This window comes from Phocoena sinus, chromosome 19 (assembly GCF_008692025.1).
Source record: "Phocoena sinus isolate mPhoSin1 chromosome 19, mPhoSin1.pri, whole genome shotgun sequence".
NCBI lineage: Eukaryota > Metazoa > Chordata > Mammalia > Artiodactyla > Phocoenidae > Phocoena > Phocoena sinus.
Window position 1 is genome coordinate 32,070,929 of NC_045781.1, and position 12,329 is coordinate 32,083,257.

Below are 12,329 nucleotides of genomic sequence, written 5' to 3' on the forward strand. Positions count from 1 at the left end.
TTTTGTTTTGGACCACTTCTTTTCAACTAGGTGCAAAGATGACTTTCCTCTGCCCCCATCTTCCCCAGCCTGCTTCACAGTTTGGCGGTGCTCTCGGGAGTCTCTGTTACGACGTCTAAGGTGGCTGGGAGAGGCCTTAGCGATGCCTCAGTACAGGGTGCCTCAGTACAGGGTGGGGTCACCTGGCCTGCCAGGCCTGCTGGCCAGAGGGTCGCACACACCGCACCTAGACCAGGGCGTAAGCACAGACATTTAGACGCGATCCTGCTATAACACTTCTGAGTCCTTTCTAGGACCCTTTCAGCTGTTCCTCCCAAGAACCCATGAAAAGTAAACTGGGTTGGAATGATTATTCTGCTTTTCCAGAAAAGCAGGTTCCATGACTTGCCTGGGGTCACATGAGAAGTCAGGTAAGGCCCTAACCTCAATGCTGCCCTTTGCAGCCTGCCAGGCCTGCTCTCCCTACTCCACCCCAAGCCCCCAAGGGAAAGATGTGGGGAGAGGGGGCCTGTGGCTCTGGCCCCCACTGTGCCTCCCGTCTGCGCTTCCTGAGGCCAGCTCCCCATCGCCATGCTGAGAGACCCAGGAGATCACACTCTGTGCCCTTCTTCCCCAAGCCCTCTGCATTGAGCTGCTGATTCAACTAGGACTGGCCAGTCAGTTCTTCTGGCTTTTGCGGTCACGCGGGCTGGAGAGGGAGAAGCCGGCCATCCTTCCTGGCAAATCTGTGCAGCCAGCACTTACTGGCACCTGCTCTGTGCCAGTCCCTGACCTGGGCAGTTGGGTGAATCAGACTCCTCTGGCCCTCTGGATACTCACAGTGATGCGGGGGGATGGTGGTAGAAGACAGGGTGCAGAGAAGAATCCCCATCCCCAACCTTCACACTTCTCAGACTGGGAGATACAAGCAAAGCCACCCAAATTCCTACAGGTTCCAACCTCAGGATGGAGGCAAGCCTCCAACAAGGCGGGTTCTGTGGGCACAGACCACCTGATCTTCCTCATCAGGGACATGGAGCCTCCATCTCGGGCACTTGCTCTTCCTGGGAGGGGGCCCCATGTCATGTAGCATCACCATTAACAAACCCAGGAGGACAGACTGGCCGGCCGGTCCCCTGGGGGAAGATGTGGCACGGATGGAATTAGAGTACAGCGACTTTGATAAATGGGCCAAGATCAATAACCGGCTCTTCAAGAGAGGATGGAAGGTGGTGATAGAGGAAGGAAGCAGGAGATCCACCAAGCGGGGAGGGGCAGCAGGCGGCAGGGCTTGGCAGGCACCCAGACACTGAGAGTGCAGCTGGAGAGGGTGCGTTCACGGGCGCTGCGCTGACAGTGCAAGAGCAGCTGGGGCTCTTCCATAAGAGGAGATGTGCTCCGGAGACAGGAGGCAAGACCAGAGCAGGCTGGGGTCCACCCCTCGGCAGGCTGGCTCGGAATAAAGACACGCTCCCGAGGGGGATTTTATCACACCAGGGAGGGTGCAAAATCAACACATCTGGCCTCGGTGTCCTCAGATGTTCCCCGCAGGGCAGAGAAATCATCAACTCTCGGCCTGTTTGGCCCTTTTCCACCTGGCACTCTCCCTTCTCTCCACACGCCTCTCCAGACCACCCCAGCTTTGTTTCCAAGGAAGCGGGAAATTACCTCGGCTTGTTTGTTTATTCCCTGTCTTGGTACCAGAAGCCCAGGGGGCCCGCAGGGGGCGCCAGGGGTGGGGGTGGGGTCTCTGGGCCTGGCTCCAGCCCACAGTGCCTTTCCTTTCCTGAGCGAGGGATCTCAGTCTCTACCTGAGCCAGAATCTGCCTTTAACAGATGAGGAGGCTAACCCAAAGAAGGGAGATAACTTGCTCAAGGTTGCCCAGTAAGTAAATTCGTGCTGGGCAGGAACCCCTGGCCTGGCTTCGGATCCAGAGCTGTTTGTATAACCTCTCACACCACAGCAGGGTCTCAGAATGAAACTGCTGTGAAATGAGGTGTCCGGGCTTTAATTCAAAAGACTCCAGGAAAAAAAGCAGGGAGGTTAGGGGCTAGATGAAAAGATAGAGACGAGGTGGGGGTGGTGGTTTAAAGCTGGGTGACTGAGGATACATTCAGTTAGATATACATATATATAACTGAATCACTCTCCCCCTATTGCAATAGTCTTTCTGAATAAAATGTCTCTTTACTACTTTAACCTCTGTCCAGCTCTATTTCTCTTGAACAGTTTTTGGTGCCATGATTCAGATCTGGATCAGAACCACCACTGAATCCTCAGATGTGACAGCCAGGCCTCACAGGGCACACCTACCTACACGTTTTGTCTCCGGTCTGCTTGCTGGTTTGGGGATCCAGTGGTGAGGCCGACTCCAAATCCCAGTGCTCTAGATAAATGTCCATTGACGCGGAATGAGGACAGATCTTGTTTCTTAGGACTCAGAGTATACTCTAGAAGCTGGGTTAGAGCCCTAGACAAGCCAAAGCCAGGCTAGAGTCCTGGGTTTCTCTGTAACAAGCTAGGTCAGAGTCCTAGGCTTTTCTGTTGGTACGAGGCTGGTCCCTGTAATGGACAGGCTGGGTTAGAATCCCATGTTTTTCTGTTCGTACGTGTAAAGGCACTATTAGTCAAGAACATGGGGGCTTCTTAATCACCGGGAACTCTCCTCAGACTCCTGCTGGCCACATGCTTCTGCAGCCCTAGTACTGTCTGCTTTTGTTGGCAAAACTTGACCACAAACTCTCTTAAGCTAACACAGCCCCTCTGGGGCTCCTGGGATCTGCTCAAATTAGTCCACCTAAGGGGAAGCCCTAGGGCAAAAGGGAACCAAAATTTCTGATGCACAGTGGTCCAATTTCTTCACTCGGTATGAAGAAGCCGAAAACAGCTAAATGATTCAAACCTCGTTCAAACTATTGAAGTTCTTAAATAATGTCTTCAGAAAATGTTTTCTGGGACTTCCCTGGCGGCGTGGTGGTTAAGACTCTGCGCTCCCAATGAAGGGGGCCCAGGTTCGATCCCTGGTAGGGGAACTAGATCCCACATGCATGCCGCAACTAAGAGTTTACATGCCACAACTAAGGAGCCCGCCTGCCTGCCACAACTAAGGAGCCTGCAAGCCACAACTAAAGAAGCCTGCCTGCCGCAACTAAGACCCAGCGCAACCAAATAAATAAATATTTAAAAAGAAAATGTTTTCTGACCCAGGAAACCTAGACACCTTCATAGTGCCCCGGAGTTCCCCTCCCAGCTCTCCATGATATCTGTCCCTCTCTCCCAGAACGTCCTTCACCAGCGGCACCCCAGCCCCTCAACTCCCTGAAACTATAAGGTTCTCCAGATCCCCACCTCTTGTAGATGAAGCTCAGGGTGTGGTTGTTACGCATTCTCAAGGGAGGCAAACAGAAAAGAGAACATTTAAACCTTGGTCTCTCTCAGAATTACATGCCATCATCAAGAAATTTCCTGGACTTCCCTGGTGGTCCAATGGTTAAGAATCCACCTTCCACGGGCTTCCCTGGTGGCGCAGTGGTTGAGAGTCTGCCTGCCAAAGCAGGGGACACAGGTTCGTGCCCCGGTCCGGGAGGATCCCACATGCCACGGAGCGGCTGGGCCTGTGAGCCGTGGCCGCTGAGCCTGCGCATCCGGAGCCTGTGCTCCACAACGGGAGAGGCCACAACAGTGAGAGGCCCACGTACCACAAAAAAAAAAAAGGAATCCACCTTCCAATGCAGGGGACGTGGGTTCAATCCCTGGTTGGGGAACTAAGATCCCACATGCCGCGGGACAACTAAGCCCATGTGCTCTAGAGCCCGCGTGCCACAACTAGAGAGCCCATATGCCGCAACTACCGAGCCCACGTGTTCTGAAGCCCGTGCACTGCAACTACTGAACCTGTAGAGAGAAGCCCACAACTAGAGAGAAGCCCGGGCGCCACCATGAAGAACCCGCGTACTTCAAGGAATGATCCTGCGTGCCACAACTAAGACCCGATGCAGCCAAATTAATTAATTAATAAGTTAATTTTAAAAAGAAAAGAATTTTCCTGAGTCCCGAATGAAAAAGGGAAGATTTCTTGAAGATTTATTCAGTCTTCAATTGAAGATTGTTCTGGGAGCATACTCTCCAGATTCCCCAATTTATGTCAACTTATCCACTTATTGGCTGGCCCTGGGGATACCTCCCTTTGGCTTGGAAAGGCCAAATGGAGCACCATCCCTGAAGACCCTCAAGGGTCTCAGATGACCCTGATTCTCATTGGAGAATGAAGGAAGTAAGAGGAAAGTTACCAGGAGCCATCCCTCGGGTCCCTCTCACCAAAACTGGTCGGTTGTGTATTCAAAATTGTAAACAGCAAAGAGATGAACTGTGGCTGACCATCACCATCAATTAGGAACAACAGGAAAGAGCATCTGGAGCTGGACCTGACCTCCCTAACAGCCTCTGCTCTGGCCACAAGCTTTGTACATGGCCTCAGACCAGAGCTTCATGACACGTTACAGAGAAATAATATTAACTGGCAAAATGCAAACATGTCTGAGCTCCAGACATTAGCCCAGCATTATGAAGATGTTATTTCCAGAAAATTGGAAAATACACAACACAAGCTTATGGCATTTCAGTTAAAAGAGCTAGAAGGATATGAAAATTTTAATCTATGGCAGGCTCCAAAATCACGGTCTCCTATGGATCAAGACCCTTGCTGAAATTGTAAGAAAAAAAGACATGGGTCTGGGAGTGGCCAGACCTCGAGAGGAGGGGGAAGCCTACCACTTAAGATAGAAGTCGATCTTTCCATGCCCCTCCACAGGATTCCCCAATAGCACTGAAGGCCAGAAGGCGTTGAGAGGCTCTGCCCAATAATCTAAGGTTAATCAGACAGGAAAGTTCGAGCTCCCACTTGCAGTCCATGCACAACTCCCATTTGGATCATCAAAGCCCCCAATGGGCAAGGGTGTTCGTTAGTCCAGATCTGAGATTTATCAAAATCGTGAAACTCAGATTTGCCTTGGTGCCCAATCCTGGCCCTATCCTGTCTGCTATTCCTCCCAACACCCAATATTTCCCAGCCCTCAATGTGTGTTGTGCGTTGCTTAGGATTCCCCTTTTTAAGGAATCCAGTACTTGTTTGCCTTCTCCTGGGATAACCAGTAATATACCTGGACTGTTATGCCGCAGGGATTTACTAAGGCTCCTACTTCCTTCTCACACACCCTGAATGCCAGTTTGAGGGACTTAAATTCCCAGGAGACTCCACTTTAATCCCGTATGCAGACGACCTCCTTCTATGTTCTGGCAGTTAGGACAACTCCTTTTGGACGCTGAATACCTTTTTAAGGCATTCGCAAGAAAGAGCCGTGAGGTGGCTAGAGACGAAATTCAGATATGCTCTCTGTGTGTCTGATATCTGGGTCATGATATTTCAGCTGCAGGGAAAATGATCACAGACTGAGCCTCTGCTATTCAACATTTTCCTCTCCCTGAAAGAGAAGGGCAACGGACAGGGTTTTGGGGTCTTGTGGTATATTGTAGGCCGTGGATACCTAATTCTCTATGATTGCCTTACCCCTCTATGCTGTGACTGGGGAGGCACCCCCCAGACCCAGTAGTCCGGGACCCCCTATCCAAAGATGCTTTCAAGAACCTTAAGGGCTCTCTGCTTTTACCTCCCACCCTTGAACTTTCCAACGACTCCCTGTCTTTTTCCTTGTTTGTGCACGAATGAGAGGGTCATGCCCTCAGTGTTATCCTAGAAGCATAATGGACACCAAAGACCTCTGGGATATTATAGTTTGGCCTTTGACCCAGCAGCTAAGGCATATCCCCCCTGCCTGTGAGCCATGGCTACAACCACCAAACTTGTCCAGGCTACCTCTGACTGAGTATTAGGTCATCTGCTTAACATACATGTCCCTCATGCTGCACAGACCCTATTGCCTAATGAAAACACACAGTACTTTTCTGCATCTCGACTTACCTCTTATGAAATCTTACTACTCTTTCCCTCTCACATCACAATACGTCACTGTCAAAACCTTAACCCTGCTACCTTGCTTCCTTTACCCACTGATGGGACGTCCCATGACTGTGTCGTTAACACTAGATCATTATCCTGTCCTAGGCTAGATTTAGCAGAAAAACCCCTCCCCCAAGTTGACCTCACTCTTCATGTTGAAAGCTCCTACCTCCGGAAGGGAGATGGGGCCTTCCAGGCTGCATATGCCATCACTGATCAATATAAACCTCTAGAATATCGAGCCTTGCCACATGTCAGATCAGCCCACGTAGCCAAGTTAATTGCTCTTACTTGGGCTTGCCTAAGAGCATAAGGAATGAAGGTGAACATCTATGCTGATAGCTGCTATGCCTTTGGGTTAGTGCATGATTTTTGGTACATGATAGAAACAGAGAGGATTCATGACAGCAGCTGGTACCCCAGTCAAAAATGAGCCCCAAATAGCAGAACTTCTAGAGGCATTGTTATTGTCCCAGCAGATCATGACGGCTAAAACTGAAGGACACAGCACAAAAACTTTCAGATGAGGCCCGATAAATACGATACATTAGCAGCGCCTTCCCCAAGCACCCAAGAAATCCAAGTGGTTTCTAAGCCTTGGGACCATGCCCCGTGCATCCTGCTTCAAGGCCCTAGACCCCAATGGGATTATTCACCTTTTCTTGAGGGAGAGCACTCATTTAGGATGACTCCTAAGGAAGTCTTAAAAGCGGTCCACATGGCCTAAATAACAGCTTCAGACTCAGAAAGAACTGGATGGGGAAAAGCTGGCTGTTCAAGCCATTCAGATGGACTTTGCAAGCACCCAGACGGCTGCTTGGTAGCTCTTAAGTATCTCTCTTGAGTCACTGTGTGTGGTTTATATGACATGACTCACATGCAAAGGACAAGATGCAGGATGCATTACACAGACAGTAGTTTGGACCCTTTGGCTTTTATTTGGATCAAGCAGTTCACTTGCCTCGATTGCCAGTAACATGACCCTGGAAAACCTGTAAAGGTGGGGCAAGAAGGGAGGCACCTCCCCCTCAGATCTTCCTTCACTAGCAAATAGATTTTATCCAGTTACCAAAAGCACAAGGCTACCAACGTGTTCTCACTGTTGTCTGCCTGTTTTCTAAATGGTTAGAGGCTTTCCCCTGCCCAAATGCCTCAGCAGCATCAGATGCCAAAGTGTTCCTGCAACAAAGCTTCCCCACTTGGGGCATCCCCTCTGCCATCTCTAGTGACAGAAGATCACCTTTCATTGGTAAAATTATACAGGAAATTGAAAAGGCAACACATTTAGTCAAAGACTCCACCATCCTTACCATCCTCAGCCATCAGGTGCCGTAGGAAGAGCATAGAAACAGCATCCTCAAGACCAAACTGGCTCCACTGTCTGAAGGACTGGACTTACATGGCCACAAGCACTGCCCCTTGCTCTTAAGACTCTCAGATCACCACCCCTCTCTCCAGGCAAGCTATCCCCTTTAGAAATGATCACAGGAAGGCCCACAAAGATGCCTTATTCATCTCGTCTAGTGGAAGATTCTAACTTAATTCAATGCAACATCCTTAGATACTGTCACGGATTAACAAAATATACTCGATCCTATAATCAACAAGTCGAGACTTCCCTTGATTGCCTTCCCTTTAGAACTTCCTGATCCCTCATGTGCTTTACAAGTAGGCCATCTGGTATTCTAGAAATGCCACCATTGGAAAACCAATCTTGAGCCCAAAAGGGACCTTATACCGATTTACTCGTTGCTAACACTGCTGTCAAATCACAGGGTGTTCAACCTTGGGCTCATGTTTCACAATTAAAGAAACACAAGAGTCTTTTTTTTTTTTTTTTTTGTGGTATGCGGGCCTCTCACTGTTGTGGCCTCTCCTATTGCGGAGCACAGGCTCCGGACGCGCAGGCTCAGCGGCCATGGCTCACGGGCCCAGCCGCTCCGCGGCATGTGGGATCTTCCCAGACCAGGGCACGAACCCGTGTCCCCTGCATCGGCAGGCGGACTCTCAACCACTGCGCCACCAGGGAAGCCCAAGAAACACAAGAGTCTTATACAAATAACTCATACAACTCAATGTCAAAACAAACCAAACAATCCAGTTAAAAAAAATGAGTAGAACTGAATAGACATTTTTCCAAAGAGGAAATACAGATGGCCAATAGGCACATGTAAAGATGCTCAACATCACTAATCATCAGGGAAATGCAAATCAAAACCACAGTGAGATATCACCTTATGCCTGTCAGAATGGCCATCATCAAAAAGAACACGAATAAAAAATGCTGGAGAGGATGTGGAGAAAAGGGAACCCTTGCACACTGTTGAGGGAAATGTAAATTGGTGCAGCCACTGTGAAAAATGGTATGGAAGTTTCTCAAAAAACTAGAAATAGAACTATCATATGACCCAGCAATTCTACTCCTGGGTGTATAGCTGAAAAAAACCAAAACACTAATTTGAAAAGATATGTGCACCCCAGTGTTCATAGCAGCACTATTTACAATAGCCAAGATATGGAAGCAACCTAAGTGTCCATCAACAGATGAATGGATAAAGAAGACGTGGGGTATGTGTGTGTGTATATATATATATATATATATATATATATATATATATATATAATGGAATACTACTCAGCCATAAGAAAGAATGAAATTTTCTCATTTGCAGCAACATGGATGGACTTGGAGGACATTATGCTAAGTGAAATAAATCAGACAGAGAAAGACAAATACTGTATGCTCATATGTGGAATCTAAAAAATACAACAAACTAGTGAATATAACAAAAAGAAGCTGACACACAAGTATAGAATACAAATTAGTGGTTACCAGTGGGGAGAGGGGAGGGGGAGAGGTAATATACAGGTAGGGAATTAAGAGGTATAAACTATTGGGTATAAAATAAGCTACGAGGATATACTGTACAACATGGGGAATATAGCCAATATTTTATAATAACCATAAACGGAGTGTAACCTTTAAACATTGTGAATCACTATACTATACACCCATAACTTACATAATATTACCGTACATCGACTAAACTTCAATAAAAATAAAATAAAATAAAAATTTTTTTAAAAGAAATACAGGGCTTCCCTGGTGGCTCAGTGGTTGAGAGTCCGCCTGCCGGTGCGGGGGATGCAGGTTCGTGCTCTGGTCTGGGAAGATCCCACATGCCGCGGAGCGGCTGGGCCCGTGAGCCATGGCCGCTGAGCCTGCGCGTCCGGAGCCTGTGCTCCGCAACGGGAGAGGCCACAACAGTGAGAGGCCCACATACGGCAAAAAAAAAAAATCAGACCGTGGAAGTATTCCAAGTGGGACTTCAAACTGGGTCTCTATTGAGAGCCTCCATAAGCAGATGACAGCCAGAGCAGAGAGTTGCCCCAAGAACCTTGGAACAGTAAATGAGGTCAGGAGGAAGTCAATTTCCACTCAAGACCACAGAACAAGACCCACCTGGGTCCCTCCCCTTTCTCCTCTGCTTCTTACCCTTGGCATTTGCATGGAGACCCTCCTGCTCTTCCCACAATAACCTTCTGCCTTAACTATGACTTTTCCTCACCTGAGATGAGTCTCCACCTTCATTTCTAAATTTATGAGTTCCTGCTCCTCTTCCACGCCCTGCTTTTCCCTCTCTCAGCAAGACTATTTTGCCCACAGAACCTGTAAGCTTGGCTAAACTAGTTGCCACTTCCATTAATGCCACAGACTATTGGTACTGTCCTCCCTTTCCTGTGCGCACATCTGATCTGGCATTTCCCAGATCCCTTGATCAATCAGGATAACTATTTTGCTAAAAGCCTCCCTCTCTTTCCCTCCACCATTTTTTTTTTTCGGCTGCTCTGTGTGACATGCGGGATCTTAGTTCCCCGCCCGACCAGGGATGGAACCCGTGTCCCTTGTAATGGAAGTGCGGAGTCTTAACCCCTGGGCCGCCAGGGAAGTCACCCCTCCACCATTTTATACTGTAAGAAACCCCTGCACCTATTCCAGTCTATCCTCACAAGAGTCAAGTCTGTTGCCATCGTCATTTTACCACAGGCTCCCTTTTAAGAGTGAGCATTCACCATTATACTTCCTTAGCTGCCACTAGATCAAACATAAAACCCCCAAGCCACTATAGGAACCCTGGATATCCCTCACATGAGTGGCAATGACCCCACTGCCCCTCCCAGCCTAATTTCTGGGACCCAGACCAACCCCACACGACTACCTTCAAACAAATCCTTTCCCCACCCTAAATTTAGCATCCTTTGGTTACCCTCAGCCATCAGATAACTATCTCTATGGCCCTTCGCTAACTCCAGATGATTCTTATTTTGTGCATGGAACCCAAGTTTATTGGCTGTTACTTGCCAACTGGGCCAGATCTTTCTACCTTGCCAATCTTACCTATCCCTTCATCTTACTCTATTCCCCACAACCTCCTTCCTCTCTTAAACTGTCTCTAAAACAATCACTCACTCCCTCAGGTTCATCTCCTCTCATTGTAGGAACCAAAAGTATCCAGGATCGTTGTAGATGATCTTGGTTCCCGGGGAGACAATTTAGAAAAAAACAGCTACGGAACTGGGCCTACATTCCATCCACGACCTCACTATTTTTGGGGGAACAGTTTGCCACCTTTTGGGTACCATTCCCAGGAATCTATAGCCTGGCTCAAGAAGTTAGACTCGGGACTTCCCTGGTGGCGCAGTGGTTAAGAATCCGCCTGCCAATGCAGGGGACACGGGTTCGAGCCCTGGTCCAGGAAGGTCCCACATGCCGCGGAACAACTAAGTCTGTGTGCCACAACTACCGAGCCTGTGCTCTAGAGCCCATGAGCCACAACTACTGAAACCCACATGCCACAACTACCGAAGCCCATGTGCCACAACTACTGAAGCCCACGTGCCACAACTACTGAAGCCCACACACCTAGAGCCCATGCTCTGCAACAAGAGAAGCCACCGCAGTGAGAAGCTCGCGCACCACAACGAAGAGTAGCCCCCACTCACCCCAACTAGAGAAAGCCCGTGTGCAGCCAAAACTAAATAAATAATTTTTTTAAAGATGAATAAAAACAAAAGAAACTTGACTCAATGACAGAATCATCTACTCATTGCTGAAGCAATTCACCCTGTCCCCAGATATCACCACTGGCCTGAAATCAGTGACTCACCAACAATGAGAAACCCAGTGTGCTATTCTCCATAACTGCATTGCCCTTGATACGACCCAAAAAGGGGGCACGTGTACAGTGGTTGGAAGCAACTGCTGCGCCTTTGTCCTCAGCAATCTACCTGACAGCTCTGCCATAACCAGGAAGGTTCGAGCTGTGAATGAAGAAGTGTGTGCATCACTGCCGTCGCGCTGACACCACCCACTGAGGAAGGACAACAGGTCCTGGGACTTCTGGTAGATCCCTGAAGGTCTACAAAGTTGGGCACAAGGACCAATTCAGCCTCTAACCTTCATCTTTCCATTTATCTTCAAGGTATTCCTCTCATCAAATGTCTGTGGATCCTACAGTACAGCAATTAGCAACCATCAAGTCTCAACAGATGATTCAGCTGGTTCTAAATGAATAAAAGGCAATAAAATGAGAAATGGATGTATATTGATCAGAGGAAAGAATGCCTCTCCTTCCCTTGAATAAAAGTGGGAAGTGAAAAAGACCCTTTGCTTAACCAAACTTTAGTCAGTCTCCCTTGAACCTTCTCCCCAACACGACCCATCTCTGTACTTCCTTCCAGAATCCAGTTTTAGCAAGAATCTTGCTAAGTCAGTTTAGCTGAATGCCCCACCCTTGATATCTGATCAAACGCAGCATCCCCACTATGCCCCAGGGGATATCTGTTCACTCTCACCTGCCTTCAGCCAGAATCCCCCCAGACGTGATGTCTCCCCTTAGTAATTTTCCATCCACCAATGCCGCCCCGCCCCCCACTTGCTCCTTGGCAGTAAATCCCCACTTGTTCCAGTTGTATTTTGAATCAGGCCCAGTTCTATATCGGAGTCTCTATTAAAATAGTTGTTTTTTTTTTTAATAAAATCTACCTTCATCACTTTACTGCCTGTTCTCTTTAACAGGGCTCTTTTTCTTCACCTGGCAGGTCGGTGAACAGGCCATTTCTGAAGCTCTGCCAGATCTCTGTGGATTTCCAGGACGTGAGGCCTGCCGGGCGACCAGAGGGCTTACATTAGGGAAACCCGCCCTCAGGTAAGGAAAGCTCCCATTTCCGGGGCTGGGAGGTGGTGTCGGAGAGGGACGGTCTCCGCCCTCCTGCCCTCCCGCGGGGGCCTTCACCACAGGGCTCTGCCCCTCCCGGACTTCCCTTGGTCTG